This window comes from Panthera leo, chromosome A2 (assembly GCF_018350215.1).
Source record: "Panthera leo isolate Ple1 chromosome A2, P.leo_Ple1_pat1.1, whole genome shotgun sequence".
NCBI classification, from domain to species: domain Eukaryota; kingdom Metazoa; phylum Chordata; class Mammalia; order Carnivora; family Felidae; genus Panthera; species Panthera leo.
The window spans coordinates 116,895,705-116,908,511 of record NC_056680.1 but is presented as its reverse complement, the minus strand read 5'-3'; the positions used below and the strand labels follow the sequence as shown (position 1 = coordinate 116,908,511).

Below are 12,807 nucleotides of genomic sequence, written 5' to 3'. Positions count from 1 at the left end.
CACAAGCCTGCCTACACTTCAGATGCCACTTGCAAGGTCCCAGTTGTCACCTCTACGGATGGTTCCTGATTTATGACAGTTCAACTTAGGATTTTTCAACTTAACAACAGTGTGAAAGCCATATATCTTCAGTGGAAACTGTACTTCGAAGTTTGAATTTTGATCTTTTCCTGGGCTAGGCATATATGGTATGATCTTTTGGGATGCTGGTCCCTCTCCCCTTGCTAAAGGTTAGGAGGTGGAGTGGAAAGTTTCAAGCTTCTAACCATGGTTTGGTCTTTCTGGGGACCAGCTTCTATCTTGAAGCTATCCAGGAACCCACCCAGCGTTGCCTAATTAGAACAAAAGACATTCCAAAGGATCTTGGAAATTCCAAGGGATTTAGGAGCTCTGTGTCATGAACCAGGGTCAAAACCAAGTATTAGAACACAAGATCTCCCAATGTTCTTATCACTTAGGAAATTACAAGGATCTTAGGAGTCCTATCCCAGGAAACCGAAGCATACGTGTGTGTGTGTAATTTTTTTTGTATTATTTCACAACAACCAACAGAAGCACACACCAAGCAGAGGGGTGGGTACCTCGCCTAGTTCTCCACAAGACCCACCCATGGATGCATGCTGCAGTGATGTTCTGTAATTCTGCTCTTTCCAAATAGCCAATAGCTTCATTCCCTAAAAGGAAAGAAAGAACCAAAAAGAAAAAAAAAAAAAAAAAGCTTTGCATTATTCAAAACTCCATTTTAAAAGCATTGGTTTTAGTGGCAGATTTTATTATTACAAACCAAAAATAATAAATGGGTTCATTAAAACTGACCAAAACCAAATAACAGAACTTAGCATTACTGAGCATATCTTGTACTTAAATCCAGTCCCAAGACATAGGATTTCTAGGCCTTTGATATAAATTGTAATACGGTATAATTAGCACCAACGGTCAACCAAAGAGCAAGAGAACAATGGAGAAGCCACCCTCTCGCATAGACGAGCCAGTAGAGGTTCCTGCTCTGCAAATGCTCTAGCCTTTTAGTTTATACACACGGTACTAGCTCTAGATTTTGGGTGCATTGCAGCCCACAGCCATGTGGAGGTGATAGAGGGCAGTGGTTATGGTTCCTGAGCCAAAAGCTCTGTTCTCTTCCCAAAGCTCTCACTTGGTAGCCACATGACCTGATAAATCACTTCATGTTTCCAAATCTCACTTTTCTTATCCATGATAGTATCTACCCAAGGGTTGGAATTAAAAGATAATATAAAAACATAACAGCGCAGTGCTGCAACGGAGTAAAAAAAAAGAGCTTCGTAAGCATTACTTAGACAGTATTGCTTCTAATGCACACCTCATCTTTCCTGAGTAAATGATTGCCTAATATCTAAATCTCATTGTGCTAACTCTTGCAGGAGAGGATATGCTTATACTCATGTATGCAACTTTCTGGGAACAGGCATAGACACGCCTACATTTTTTGAAATAACCAGTCTGTGCATATGCATGAAATATCTCTGGTACACTTGGATGAGGAGAAATAGGGCGTTGGGGCCAAGGTGGGAGGAAGATTACTCTTCACTCTATACCCTTCTGAACCTTTCAAATATTAGAGAGCACATTCACAAATATACAAACGAAGTAAGAGACAAGCACGGAACACATGAACAGACAACTCCACAAAAGAAGTACCAATAGCTAATAGACCATAAAAGGAGAATCCATTTTTCAACCGTTGGCTTAGTTTAAGAACTGTAATTGAGAGCATCACATGGTGACAACAGATATTTTCAGGCTCTGTTCTTGAGAGTCTAAATTGGAAGAACAATTTTGAAGCGTGATTTGCCAGTGTCCTACCAAATCATGCATACCCTGTAGGCCAGCAACATCACTTCTCAGCATCTCTCCTAGAGGCCCTTACTTGTGTGATTGAGAATATGTAGGTGCAGGGATGGGTACTGCAGCGTTGTTTGTAACAGCAAAAAACTGGAAGCAAGTTCAATGTCCACCAATAAGGGAACGTTTAAATAATCTATAGCACATGCGTAGCAATGTCTGTATGCATTGACATCAAAAGATTTTCAAGACAAATTAAGTGAAAAAAGAAAAGTGAGAAATAATGTAGTGTGCTACTATTTTATGTAGAAGTTTTAAGCTTATAAAACTTGTTCTGTTGGTATATGTATATATATGTATGTATGGTCTAGGAGAGCTTTAAACTTTTACAGAGGTTTCCTCTGGAGAAAAGAATGACCCAACATTGCTGCTAGACCTTTGTGAGAATTTGTTAAACACTCTCTTTCATCAGGACACTTTACTGCCGTCTGTGCAGAACTATCACTGAAACTACGTGAAAACTTACTACCCTGTGAAGATTGCCCCCTAGGGTTGTTCAGGGTTACAACCTGCGTGATCCTGCTCTTTGCCTATAGAGGACATGCCCCTTATGTGTAAGAACTAAACTTCTTTGTGGTGAGACTGAGATCAAGTTTTATTCTGAGTTCTACACAAAACAAGGTAACAGTTACCTTGGCCACATGGATAAACATCAGGTCGTTTTCAGTGTGTTAAAATTTAGCATGTAACACATTTCAGCGTGCAAAGGCAGCTAACTGGCAATGCGGTGAGGTCTGTGGGTTTAATATCATCGCCAACATCAGAGACTGACTGCTTCCAAGTGCAGGGAGGATTTGAGCAGCAGCAACCTTGGGTATCAGATGAGATAAATTAATTACCTCTCAACTCCTTCCTTTTAGATGATAAGAGTGCAATAAATCTTGCATAACAAAGTATCATTTCTTCAGTGGAACCAGGTATCCATCTTCTTGCTTCTCTTTATATTTCAAACCATGTTTTAGAGGCACCAGGAATTGGTAAAGTATTTGTAGCAATTGCTCATGGCAGCTTCGAATGTTTTTGCAATATTAAACAATTCAAATTACTGTTAAATTTCTATGTAGGTTTAGATATACAAGGGTCAAATGTGTTACTGGTTATTTATAGAGGCAATGAAATTGGCATTGAACATAAAATTGTGAAGAATTTTGTTTGTATGAAAATATTAAATAGTATTTCATTAATTTTTCAAAAAATCAAGTCAAAAAGTGTCAGTTTCTTCAAACAATTTATTTAACAAATTTTATGTTTAGTGTATATGCTTCATTTTTGCTTTTTTGGTTTTTCATGTGTGTGTTTTGTTTCTGGGGGCTTCTGTGGGTCAGGAATTCAAGTAGAACTCAGCTAGGTGGCTCTTCCACATGTGTTGGCTTCCACATGTGATGGCTTCTGTTGCCCCCATTCACTTGCTTGTATTTGGTTGGTGGCATGGCTGGCCTCTCTCTCTCACGTAGGTCTCAAGTCATTTAGCCTCTTTAGACTGGTTCCATTTCTTCCCATCTAGGATGCCCCCCGTTGCCAGCTGCAGCACTTGTCCCTCAGGGTCCCAGGAGTCTGCTCAGGCGATTTCCGGGATAAACCATGGAGTCTCCCAGGAAGAACTTGTCCTTGATGTGGGGCAGACAGGGCATAAGGCATCTCTGAATCCAGGACCTGTCTGCCCATCACAGGGAGCTCAGCTTTGCAAGCTATTCTGAGCATTTCTGGCCACTCCCACATCCCACCAGCTTCTCAAGGTCTATTTTTGCTTTTTATGTATTTTTTTTTAAGTTTATTTATTTTGAGAGAAGGAGAGAGAGCACACGCGAGCATGTGCCTGTGAGTGGGGGAAGAGCAGAAAGAGAAGAGAGAGAGAGAGGGAGGGAGGGAAAGAATCCCAAGCAGGCTCCACACTGTCAGCATAGAGCCCAATACGGGGCTCGAACCCAGAAACCGTGAGATCATGACCTGAGCCTAAATCAAGAGTTGGGCCACCACCTGAGCCACCCAGGTGCCCCTATTTCTGCTTTTTAATTTTTAATAGGTGATAGTGAATGTTTTAGAAGAGGAATAATTTTTGGAAAACAAATGAAACTTTCAATAGAAATACATTCAAATTTTGGTCATTTTGACCATAGTTACATCTTTCTTTGTCTGTTTGTTTTGTTTTCCTTTTTTTCTTTTTTTTTGATTATAGTTACAGCTTATTTTTAATTCTTTAGATCATTAGTGTCAATAGAAGACAAATTGTGTGAAAAATCTTTATTATAGTAATAAAATTAATGATTTAGATAAAATAAAGAAACATAACTTTAAGGGATAAATATGTAATAATTTATGAATTGTGAATGTTTATTTTATCCCTCATACAAACATCACCAGTCCATCGACAGAAGACTGGATATGCCCAATAATTATTAAATTTGGTCATCTTGGGTATTTTATCAAATGTCAATCACATAAAAACACGACCATGAACATATTTTTCAAGTTTGACATTATAAAGGTCCATCTATCAAGGTAGAAGAATTGTGTTTCATTTAACAGTTTTCCAGTCTGATTTATAATTTGTAAATATTTAGATATATGATATGTATGTCTCCATTATACACTTGGCCTGGGGTCTGAAAATGTAAGGGGCACATTTATAAAATATATATATATATATATATATATATATATATATATATATATATATTTACACTGTATTTACATCATATATATCTATATATATATGATGTAAATAAAATTAACATCACACCATATCGAAATATCATTTCAAGATGCATCATAGACCTAAATGTGAAAGGTAAAACTCGTATGTTTCCAGATGAACATTTAGGATACTATTTGTTGGCCTTAAAACAGGACACAAAAAGTATTAATAATCAAGAACACAATTTGATAAATTGGACTACCTTAACATTAAGAAGTTCCATTCATCAGGGGCACCTGGGTGGCTGAGTCAGTCAAGCGTCCGACTTCAGCTCAGGTCATGATCTCAAGACTCGTGAGTTCGAGCCCCACATCGGGCTCTATGCTGACCGCTCAGAGCCTGGAGCCTGCTTTGGATTCTGTGTCTCCCTCTGTCTCCGCTCCTCCCTCACTCATGCTCTGTCTCTCTCCCTCTCTCTCTCAAAAATAAACATTAAAAAAAATTTTTTTTTTAAAAAGTTCTGTTCATCAAAGGATACCACTAAAAGAATGGAGAAATTAACCAGAGTAGAAGATATTTGAATATATGAAATCTAACAACAGATTTGTGTCCAGAATATATAAACAACCCCTTCAAATCAATTTTTTAAAGGCCAAACAGCCCAATAGGAAAATGAGCAAAGTCTTGAACTTCCCAAAAGATGATATTCAAGTGAACAATTAACATAAAGCTATAACAAGGTGTTCAGCCTCATAAGTTTTCGGAGAAATATACATTAAAACTACTGACTGGAGTAAAACAAACAGTAAATCTTGCTGAGGATGAAGAGCAACTGGAACTTTCATGATCCATTTTGGAAAATCCTTTGGTATCATGTAGTAAAGCTGAATAGACACATACTATATGGCCAAGCAAATGCACTCCTGGATATATGCCCAACATAAATGCACACATACGTTCATGGGATACATATAGGAATGTTCATAGCAACGCTATTCATAATATTCCCAAAATGCCAACAGCCCAGATGACCGTCACCATCAGGAGAACTAAACTGTGGTATATTCATACAATCCTGACAGTGAATGCACCTATTACTATGCAGGACAATGTGGATGACTCTTACAGCATCGTGTTCAGTGAAAGAAGCCAAAAACAAGATTGTATAAAACACAAACCAGGCAAAAGTCAGCTGCGGCGTTATTAGTCATGGCAGTGGGAAGTCATGACTGGAAGGGACATGACCTAATATTCTACTTCTTGATCACGCTACCATTCACATAGGTGCATATGCAGAATGGATGCAGAGAGGGAGACAAAGGGTCTAATGTGATTCCCCTCGCACATCTTGCGGCTCAGCCCCTGCCCAGCCAAGGGACTATTGCTTACAATCTCCCTCCTGTAAACTCTTATACTCCCTATAAAGTTTCTTCCCAGGATTCCCGCTAGGAATAAGAAACTGCTGGCTCCTATTGAAGCACTTTGGTAATTCTCCAGGACTAGGTCCCCAGGGAGGATCACATGCCAAACAGTGGTCCACTGTGTGAGATGTCTTCCCCTTACACCCCACAGCACCCCAGAAACCCTACTGAAGTCAAGTCTGTGGTTTTACTGGACCTGACAGTGGGCCCAGGCTCCCCTTCATGAGAGTATGTTTTTTTCATTACTTCAGTGTTGGGCAATTTTCTTTTCACTGCCTCTCAAGTGTTCTGATAAGCATCATTGGAAGACACAGATGGCGCTTCAAGAATTTCCCTGCTCAACATTTACATAAGCATGAATTGCAACAACAAGAACTTGAGCAATATGACTTCCATGAAAGTCTTCATTCACCACAGGTAGAATTTTCCCCAGGCTAACATAGCCTGGTTTTACAGCCCTGCGAAGCATGCTTGAGCCAACAGTGAATTATTTTATTTGGTATAATCCATCAAAGTGGAATAAATGGTTTTCATCACCAAACATTCTGCAATCCCAACTAAATATGACTATTGCATTAATTCCTGCAGAGTGAGGCTTTTTTTTTTTTTTTTTTTTCTCATTTAACATACCCTATAGGCAGCTTCCTGGACACTGTCAAGCCATTCTGCCCTCCTGATCCAGGGACACAATTGATAACCTACCACAGGTCATGGAGGCATCATTGTCATTATTAATGAAAGCAATCGCAAGAGCAGGGGCCTGGAGCAAATCAAAAGGAAAAGAATGTAGGATCGAGCAAGGCTCAGGGATGGGTGGGTTAGGGTGCAGTGTATTTTGTGTATATGACTCAATCCTTTTTTAAAAAGAAAACTCAGGGCACCTGGGTGGCTCAGTTGGTTAAACATCTCTTGATTTTAGCTCATGTCATGATCTTCCAGCCTTGTGTCAGGCTCCGCCCTGATAAGCCTGCTTGGGATTCTCTCTCTCCCCGCTCCCCTCTCAAGACAAATAAATAAACTTAAAAAAAAAAAAGAAAGAAAACTCAAATTTAATGGTTTGTTATTTTATCTGCCTGAAAGTATGTTATGTCAAAACATCAACATAGGCTTCAACTAGTTTGCATCAAGATAATTATGTCAACAAGATCACATACTACAATAAAGAGGCTGATTCTTTTCTTTTCTTTTCTTTTCCTTTTTTATGTTTTCTGATAGCTTTTAAGTCTTACACCTTGCTCTTTCCCTTGCATCCCACATCTTGGCAAGCTGATAAGAAAGTGCGGTGCTCCCCCCTTTGGCACCAACAGGAAGTTCAAACACACACGGAATCCTTACCTGGCCTTACCCCAAACATAATACCCAGAAGCTGGTCTCTTTTCTCTGCTCTCTCAAACTATTTTGAGACCTGCTGGGGGGACACCCTATTCTTCTCAGTAAGTAGTAAACCTTTTTCATACCCTTTTGGGGTATGTGTGCCATAATCAGTCTCCACATCCCAACCAAATTCTTAGGTAATTAATTTGTACAGATGTGCTACAGATACACTAGGGTTTAAAATATCCCCAGGAGGGGCCCCTGGGTGGCTCAGTGGGTTGAGCGTTTGACTCGGTTTCAATTCAGGTCGTGATCTCAGGGTCGAGAAATTGAGCCCTGCGGCAGTCTCCATGCGTGGAGCCTGCTTCAGATTCTCTCTCTTGGGGTGCCTGGGTGGCTCAGTTGGTGAAGCATCTGTCTTTGGCTCAGATCATGGCCTTCTGGTTCTTGAGTTCGAGCCCAGCGTCAGGCTGTCTGCTGTCAGCTGTCAGCACAGAGCCTGCTTTGGATCCTCTGTCTCCCTCTCTCTCTGCCCCTCCCCAGCTTGTTCGTTCTCTCTCTCTCTCAAAATAAATAAAACGTAAAAAAAAAAAAAATTTCTCTCTCTCTCTCCCTCTCCCCGTCTCCCCTGCTCATGCTCTCTTTCTCTCTCTCAAATAGAAAAAAAATAAATAAACAAGAATAAAACAACTCCAAGATGAAGGTCCCCAGAGGAGCTCCGTAAGTATAAAAAATGGTGCACCTACATTATGCCCTCATCACAATGCTTTGGTGCGTCACCTACTTGAGAGAAGTACTTCAGCTCCTCTCTTCCCAGACCCCCTCCCTTGGTTGTCTTTGGAAGCCCCCTAACAGGTCCTTCTGTGCAACTATAAACTGCCAGCCTCGGTCTCCACCTGGAATTGCCAGTTCTTTCTCTCCTGCTCCAACTATCCCATGTTGCTGTCCACTGCCCATACGGTTACCTCCAGGAAGTTCCCGTTGGTTGCTGTGGCAGAGGCAAATCGGGAGAGAAGCTTTGTCTCTTTCTTCTCATGTGAGCTTCAGCCCTGACCCAGCCCGGATGTTCTCCCACGTTGCCCTCCAGGGCATGAGATGGATCACCCCAATCACATCCACCCGCTGCTGTGTCACCACACAGGAGAAGGTCCTTTCCCTGTTGCAAGCAGTCCCGGAGGAGCATTTCAGGGACTCAGGCAACTTGACAGCTTCAGAATGGTTTCCTGCGAGCTTACCCCCCACGTGGTTTCCTCTCCATACCCTGGCGGCAGGCACGAGCAGTACTTGACAGACCTTCCGCCGGCAGCACCTGGTCTCCGTCTCCATGGCAACAGGCAGGCCTGAAGGAGGACACCCTCCAGCTTCCCTCCGGAGGACAAAATTAGGGTGCCCATATGTAAGTGCACCAAGGAAACAAAGATAATTAGATAAAGAGAAAATGGAGTCAGCGAAGGAGCAATTAATCTGGACAATGAACAAAATGAAGTTAACAAAAGTAAGAGAAAATATGCAAGGATGGAAAGAAGTTCATGATGCAAAATCTAGTGAAAAAAGGCAACTTATAAAGGGTATGTAAATTATGCTTTTATTTTTGTTTCCTTGAAGGAGACGCATATAGGTAGGTATAAAGTGGCAACTATAGCCTTATTTTTTTCCAAGAAATGACCCATTTCTATATTTTGTCTATGGCAATAAATCAGACGCTAAGTTCTACTGCACTGGGTCAGTGGGGAAGTCTATTTCAGGCATTACTAAAGCCTGCTTAACGTCCTTTCCCACAACCCAATACCTGCCTCCATGACAGGCTAAAAAGGAACAAGAGGTCTTACTCAGAGCTCAATATTTAAAGAAGCTTCAAATCTTTCAGTATCCACTGAGATGCCATTGTCCAAACTCTCATGGTCCTTTAATGTTAATTCTATCCCATGGAAATGTGAAGAAGCTCTGTGGAAAAGGCATTGTATGCACTGAGGATGTTAAAAGAGACAAGTGAACATTGTTCAATATCCATTAAAGAAAAAAATTATAAATCCAAACTCGGCAGAAGAGAAACGAGAATAATTGATTATACAAAATCACCAACTGAAACTCTTAGGAAGGAAAATTAGAGTCAATGACATCTAAAACTCAACATATAGGATAAAGTCTAGGCTGGACATAGGTGAAGAGAGGATTGCTAAACTGGAAAACATCATGGTAGCATTTGCTCAGAATGCATCACAGAGACAGTTAAGAGAGGTGGATAATAGATCAAGAAACTCCAAAATACATAAAGTGGTGTTCCAGAAGAAGACGCTGGATTGAATGGTACAGAAGCCATGTTTAAGGCAATGACTTGAAAATTATCCAAAATTATTGAAAGGCATGATTCTTCAGATATAAATTGTGCTTTAAAATACAAGAAGGAAAAAGAAAAATAAACCTACACTTAGACTTATAAAAGTGATATTGCAGAACATCAGAGATAGAAGATGATCTATGAAGCTACCAGAGAGAAGAAGCAGATGGCAGGAATGATCTATAATTGGCCGTAGACTTCTCAGCGGCAGCAAACAGACACCAGAGATGCTCGGGGAAAACTGACAACCTAAAAGTTTTTATTTAGCTAAGATGCCACTTAAGAGTGAGCTCAAAACGTAAGGCACACAAAGACTAAGAGAGTTTGCTACCCCCAAACAAAAATATCAGGGCTTGCAAGGCAACTCCAGCTCTGATCCACCATGAGATCAGGTGTTGCCAAGAAAGGGCACTGATTCTGAAAACAGTTGCCATAACTCAGTGTCCTGGGTGCCAGACATTCTTGTAAACCATCTTAATCCTTTAACACCTGTGCCATGCAAGCGGTCAAAGTATGTGAATATTGAATAGTATGTGAAATAAAAGTAGTCCCTGTTTTATGTTACTTTGCCTCTGTAATAACTCCTTTCCTTGACTTCTTTGGAGAAAAAAGTGTTATATGTTTTCCAGATGAGGTGGGATAAGAAAGAATAACACCCCTCTCACCTAGAGGATTCTGGCCAGCTCAATTGTCTGCAATGAAGCTCCATGATTATTATAAAGGAAGTACAAACCCCATTACTAAAGCTCAACACCTCACAGGTAGGAGATCCTTAAACCTCAGACCCCTTTTCCTTGTAGTTACGGCAATTCTTGACAAAATAGTAGCCCAGAAAACAGAAGGGCAGGAAATGGCAAAGGTAGGTATGACAACACCAGATAAGAGAGAGAAAAACATTTTATTTTATTTAAAAACATTTTTTAAATGTTTATTTACTTTTGAGAGAGAGAGAGAGAGAGAGAGAGAGAGAGAGAGGTGTGAGTGGGTGAGGGGCAGAGAGAGAGGGAGACACAGGATCCAAAGCAGGCTTCAGGCTCCCAGCTGTCAGCACAGAGTCCAACACTGGGCTCAAACTCACAGACCATGAGATCATGACCAGAGCCAAAGTCAGACGCTTAACCAACTGAGCCACCCAGGTGCCCCAAGAGAAAAACATTTTAAGAGCACATCTGAAAAGATCCCTAAAGTTCCAACGCCACCACAAGGCTGATGTCTACCTTCCCCACCAGACTGTGAGAGCTTCCTGAGGGCAGGGGCTGTGCTTATACAGAGTAGACTTCTATAGTTCCAGACACAGTGCCTGATACACAGGCAGCAGGTCCTCAATGAATAGTCATTAGGATAAAAGGACAAGGGGACAAAGGAGGAAAAGAAAGGAGGAAGGAAACTGAAGAAACGCAAGGAAGTCCCAGTTGGCTGCTCCTAAGGTGTGTTGACTCTATTTTCTTATTTTCTGTATTCTTGATGCTAGAGAGACTGTTCCTCCCAGGGGTAGTAAGTTCCTACAGATAGCAAATGACTCCCCTACAAGTGTGCCTTTGATATGTAAACCAACCAATCCAGAGCTCACACCCTCAGCCCTCTTCTTTATCAAACTCTCCCACACCAGGCTGTATTCTTCTTGCCCTAAATCACCCCAGGGCCAGGTGCTGGACAAATAGAGACCACCCTTATAGCCCAGAGTCTGCCAAAATTATTCAAACCATCCAATCCTAAGCCTACTCACTGTATCAATCCTGCTTTGCCAGTTCTTTCCCAAGAGAACTCCAATAAAGGTTCTGGGCCATACTCTGCCCTCTCCCACTGTTCTGCCCCCTGACCATCCTTGGTCCTTCCCCCTGCAGCCCTGTGTCTCTCCTGTTTCTAGGGATCCATGAGCATAAACTTTTTCCTTTATGACAGCTATATCCATGTCTGCTGTCTTACCACACCTGAGTAAAACAAATCTGGCTACATTTTGAACATACCAGAGCAACCTTTTTTTCAAAGAAATAGATCTCCAGCTCCGTAACAGAATTGTATGGAGAAGACAAGTAGGTTATATAGATTTTTATTCTATTATCTATTCCATAAAGGAAAGAGAAGCTTGCAAAAAAAAAAAAAAACCCACAAATTTTATGAGATGAAAACAAACAGAACCATATCTTTTGCATCCAGCCAAAGATGGCTTCAAAGTCATTCAAAGTCAGTCATTCAAAGAGAGCATCTCTTCTTTTCTTCCTCAGATATGCTTGATCAAGCAAGCCCTAAGAAAATTATAGCTTGATTCTGGAATTTTATTTTATTTTCTGAAATTAAAAAAAAAAACACTTTCCTATCCAACAAGCCTGTTTCAGTTTCCAGTTGCGAGAAAATGAAATTAACAATAGACATGTTTGTTCCTTTTGTAATCAATACAAGGAGCATTTAGCTGTGTGAGGCAGCAATGAGACAAAGTTAATCACAGTTTGTACTGTTCCAGTAGCTCATTTGGAATATTTCTCTTTCTTCAGTCTCACTGTTTGTGATTCAGTTTTCCTGGAAATGAGTGTGGACCAGATGAAGCCAGTCACAAGCTGTCCTAGAGTATTTTTCCTCTACAGACATTAATATATTTCAGCTATATATCAAAACTCTAGTTATAAAACATCACTTCCCTACCTACTAATTTTTAAAACAATATTGAAATGTCTTTTTCTGTTTTCCACAATTCCCTCTGTGTAAGAAAGGCCATCAGAGTAAACCCAGAACCATAGATGATCCTAACCATCTCCTTTGCCCCTGCTTTGGTTTCTGCTTATCTTCTTAAAGTTAGTTCATTCCTTCAACTGGTATTTATTGAGCACCTACCATGTCTCAGTCCACAAGGTTTGTTCACTAGGTATTGTCCCTCTTCTCATGGAGCTAACAATCTTATAAGAGAAATGGTCATTATTAATCTAATAATAACAAAAATTAATAATTAAGTATAACTTGTGTTAAGTGCTGTGATGTTAAAGTGCTAAATGTTACAATAGTAAAAACCGAGAGAACTAACCTGGAGGAATCACGGAAGTTTTCACTGAGAAAATGGAATTTGATGCAAAATCTGGAAGGATAGGGAAAGAATGCAAATTTTACAAGATGTAAATAGGGAGATTTTATGAGATGTGATAGGGAAAGAATGCAAATTGTTCTGAGTGTTTGGAACAGCATGTGCAAAGGCCCTGTGGCTGAAGCACAGGGCTGGGAATGGCTAC

General features: G+C 40.5%; 1 long non-coding RNA gene across 2 annotated transcripts; it reads right to left on the bottom strand.

Annotated features, from left to right (window-relative positions):
- Positions 1-3,148: 3,148 nt before the first annotated feature.
- LOC122213508 lies at positions 3,149-11,418 on the bottom strand. Of its 2 annotated transcripts, none has more exons than XR_006199553.1 (4): positions 11,316-11,418; positions 9,081-9,195; positions 8,217-8,612; positions 3,149-3,488 (listed from the first exon to the last, which is right to left on the bottom strand). It is a non-coding gene; the product is annotated as an uncharacterized LOC122213508 (long non-coding RNA). The 2 variants fall into 2 exon arrangements; XR_006199554.1 differs by lacking the exon at positions 3,149-3,488 and adding an exon at positions 6,644-6,697.
- Between the last annotated feature and the right edge of the window lie 1,389 nt (positions 11,419-12,807).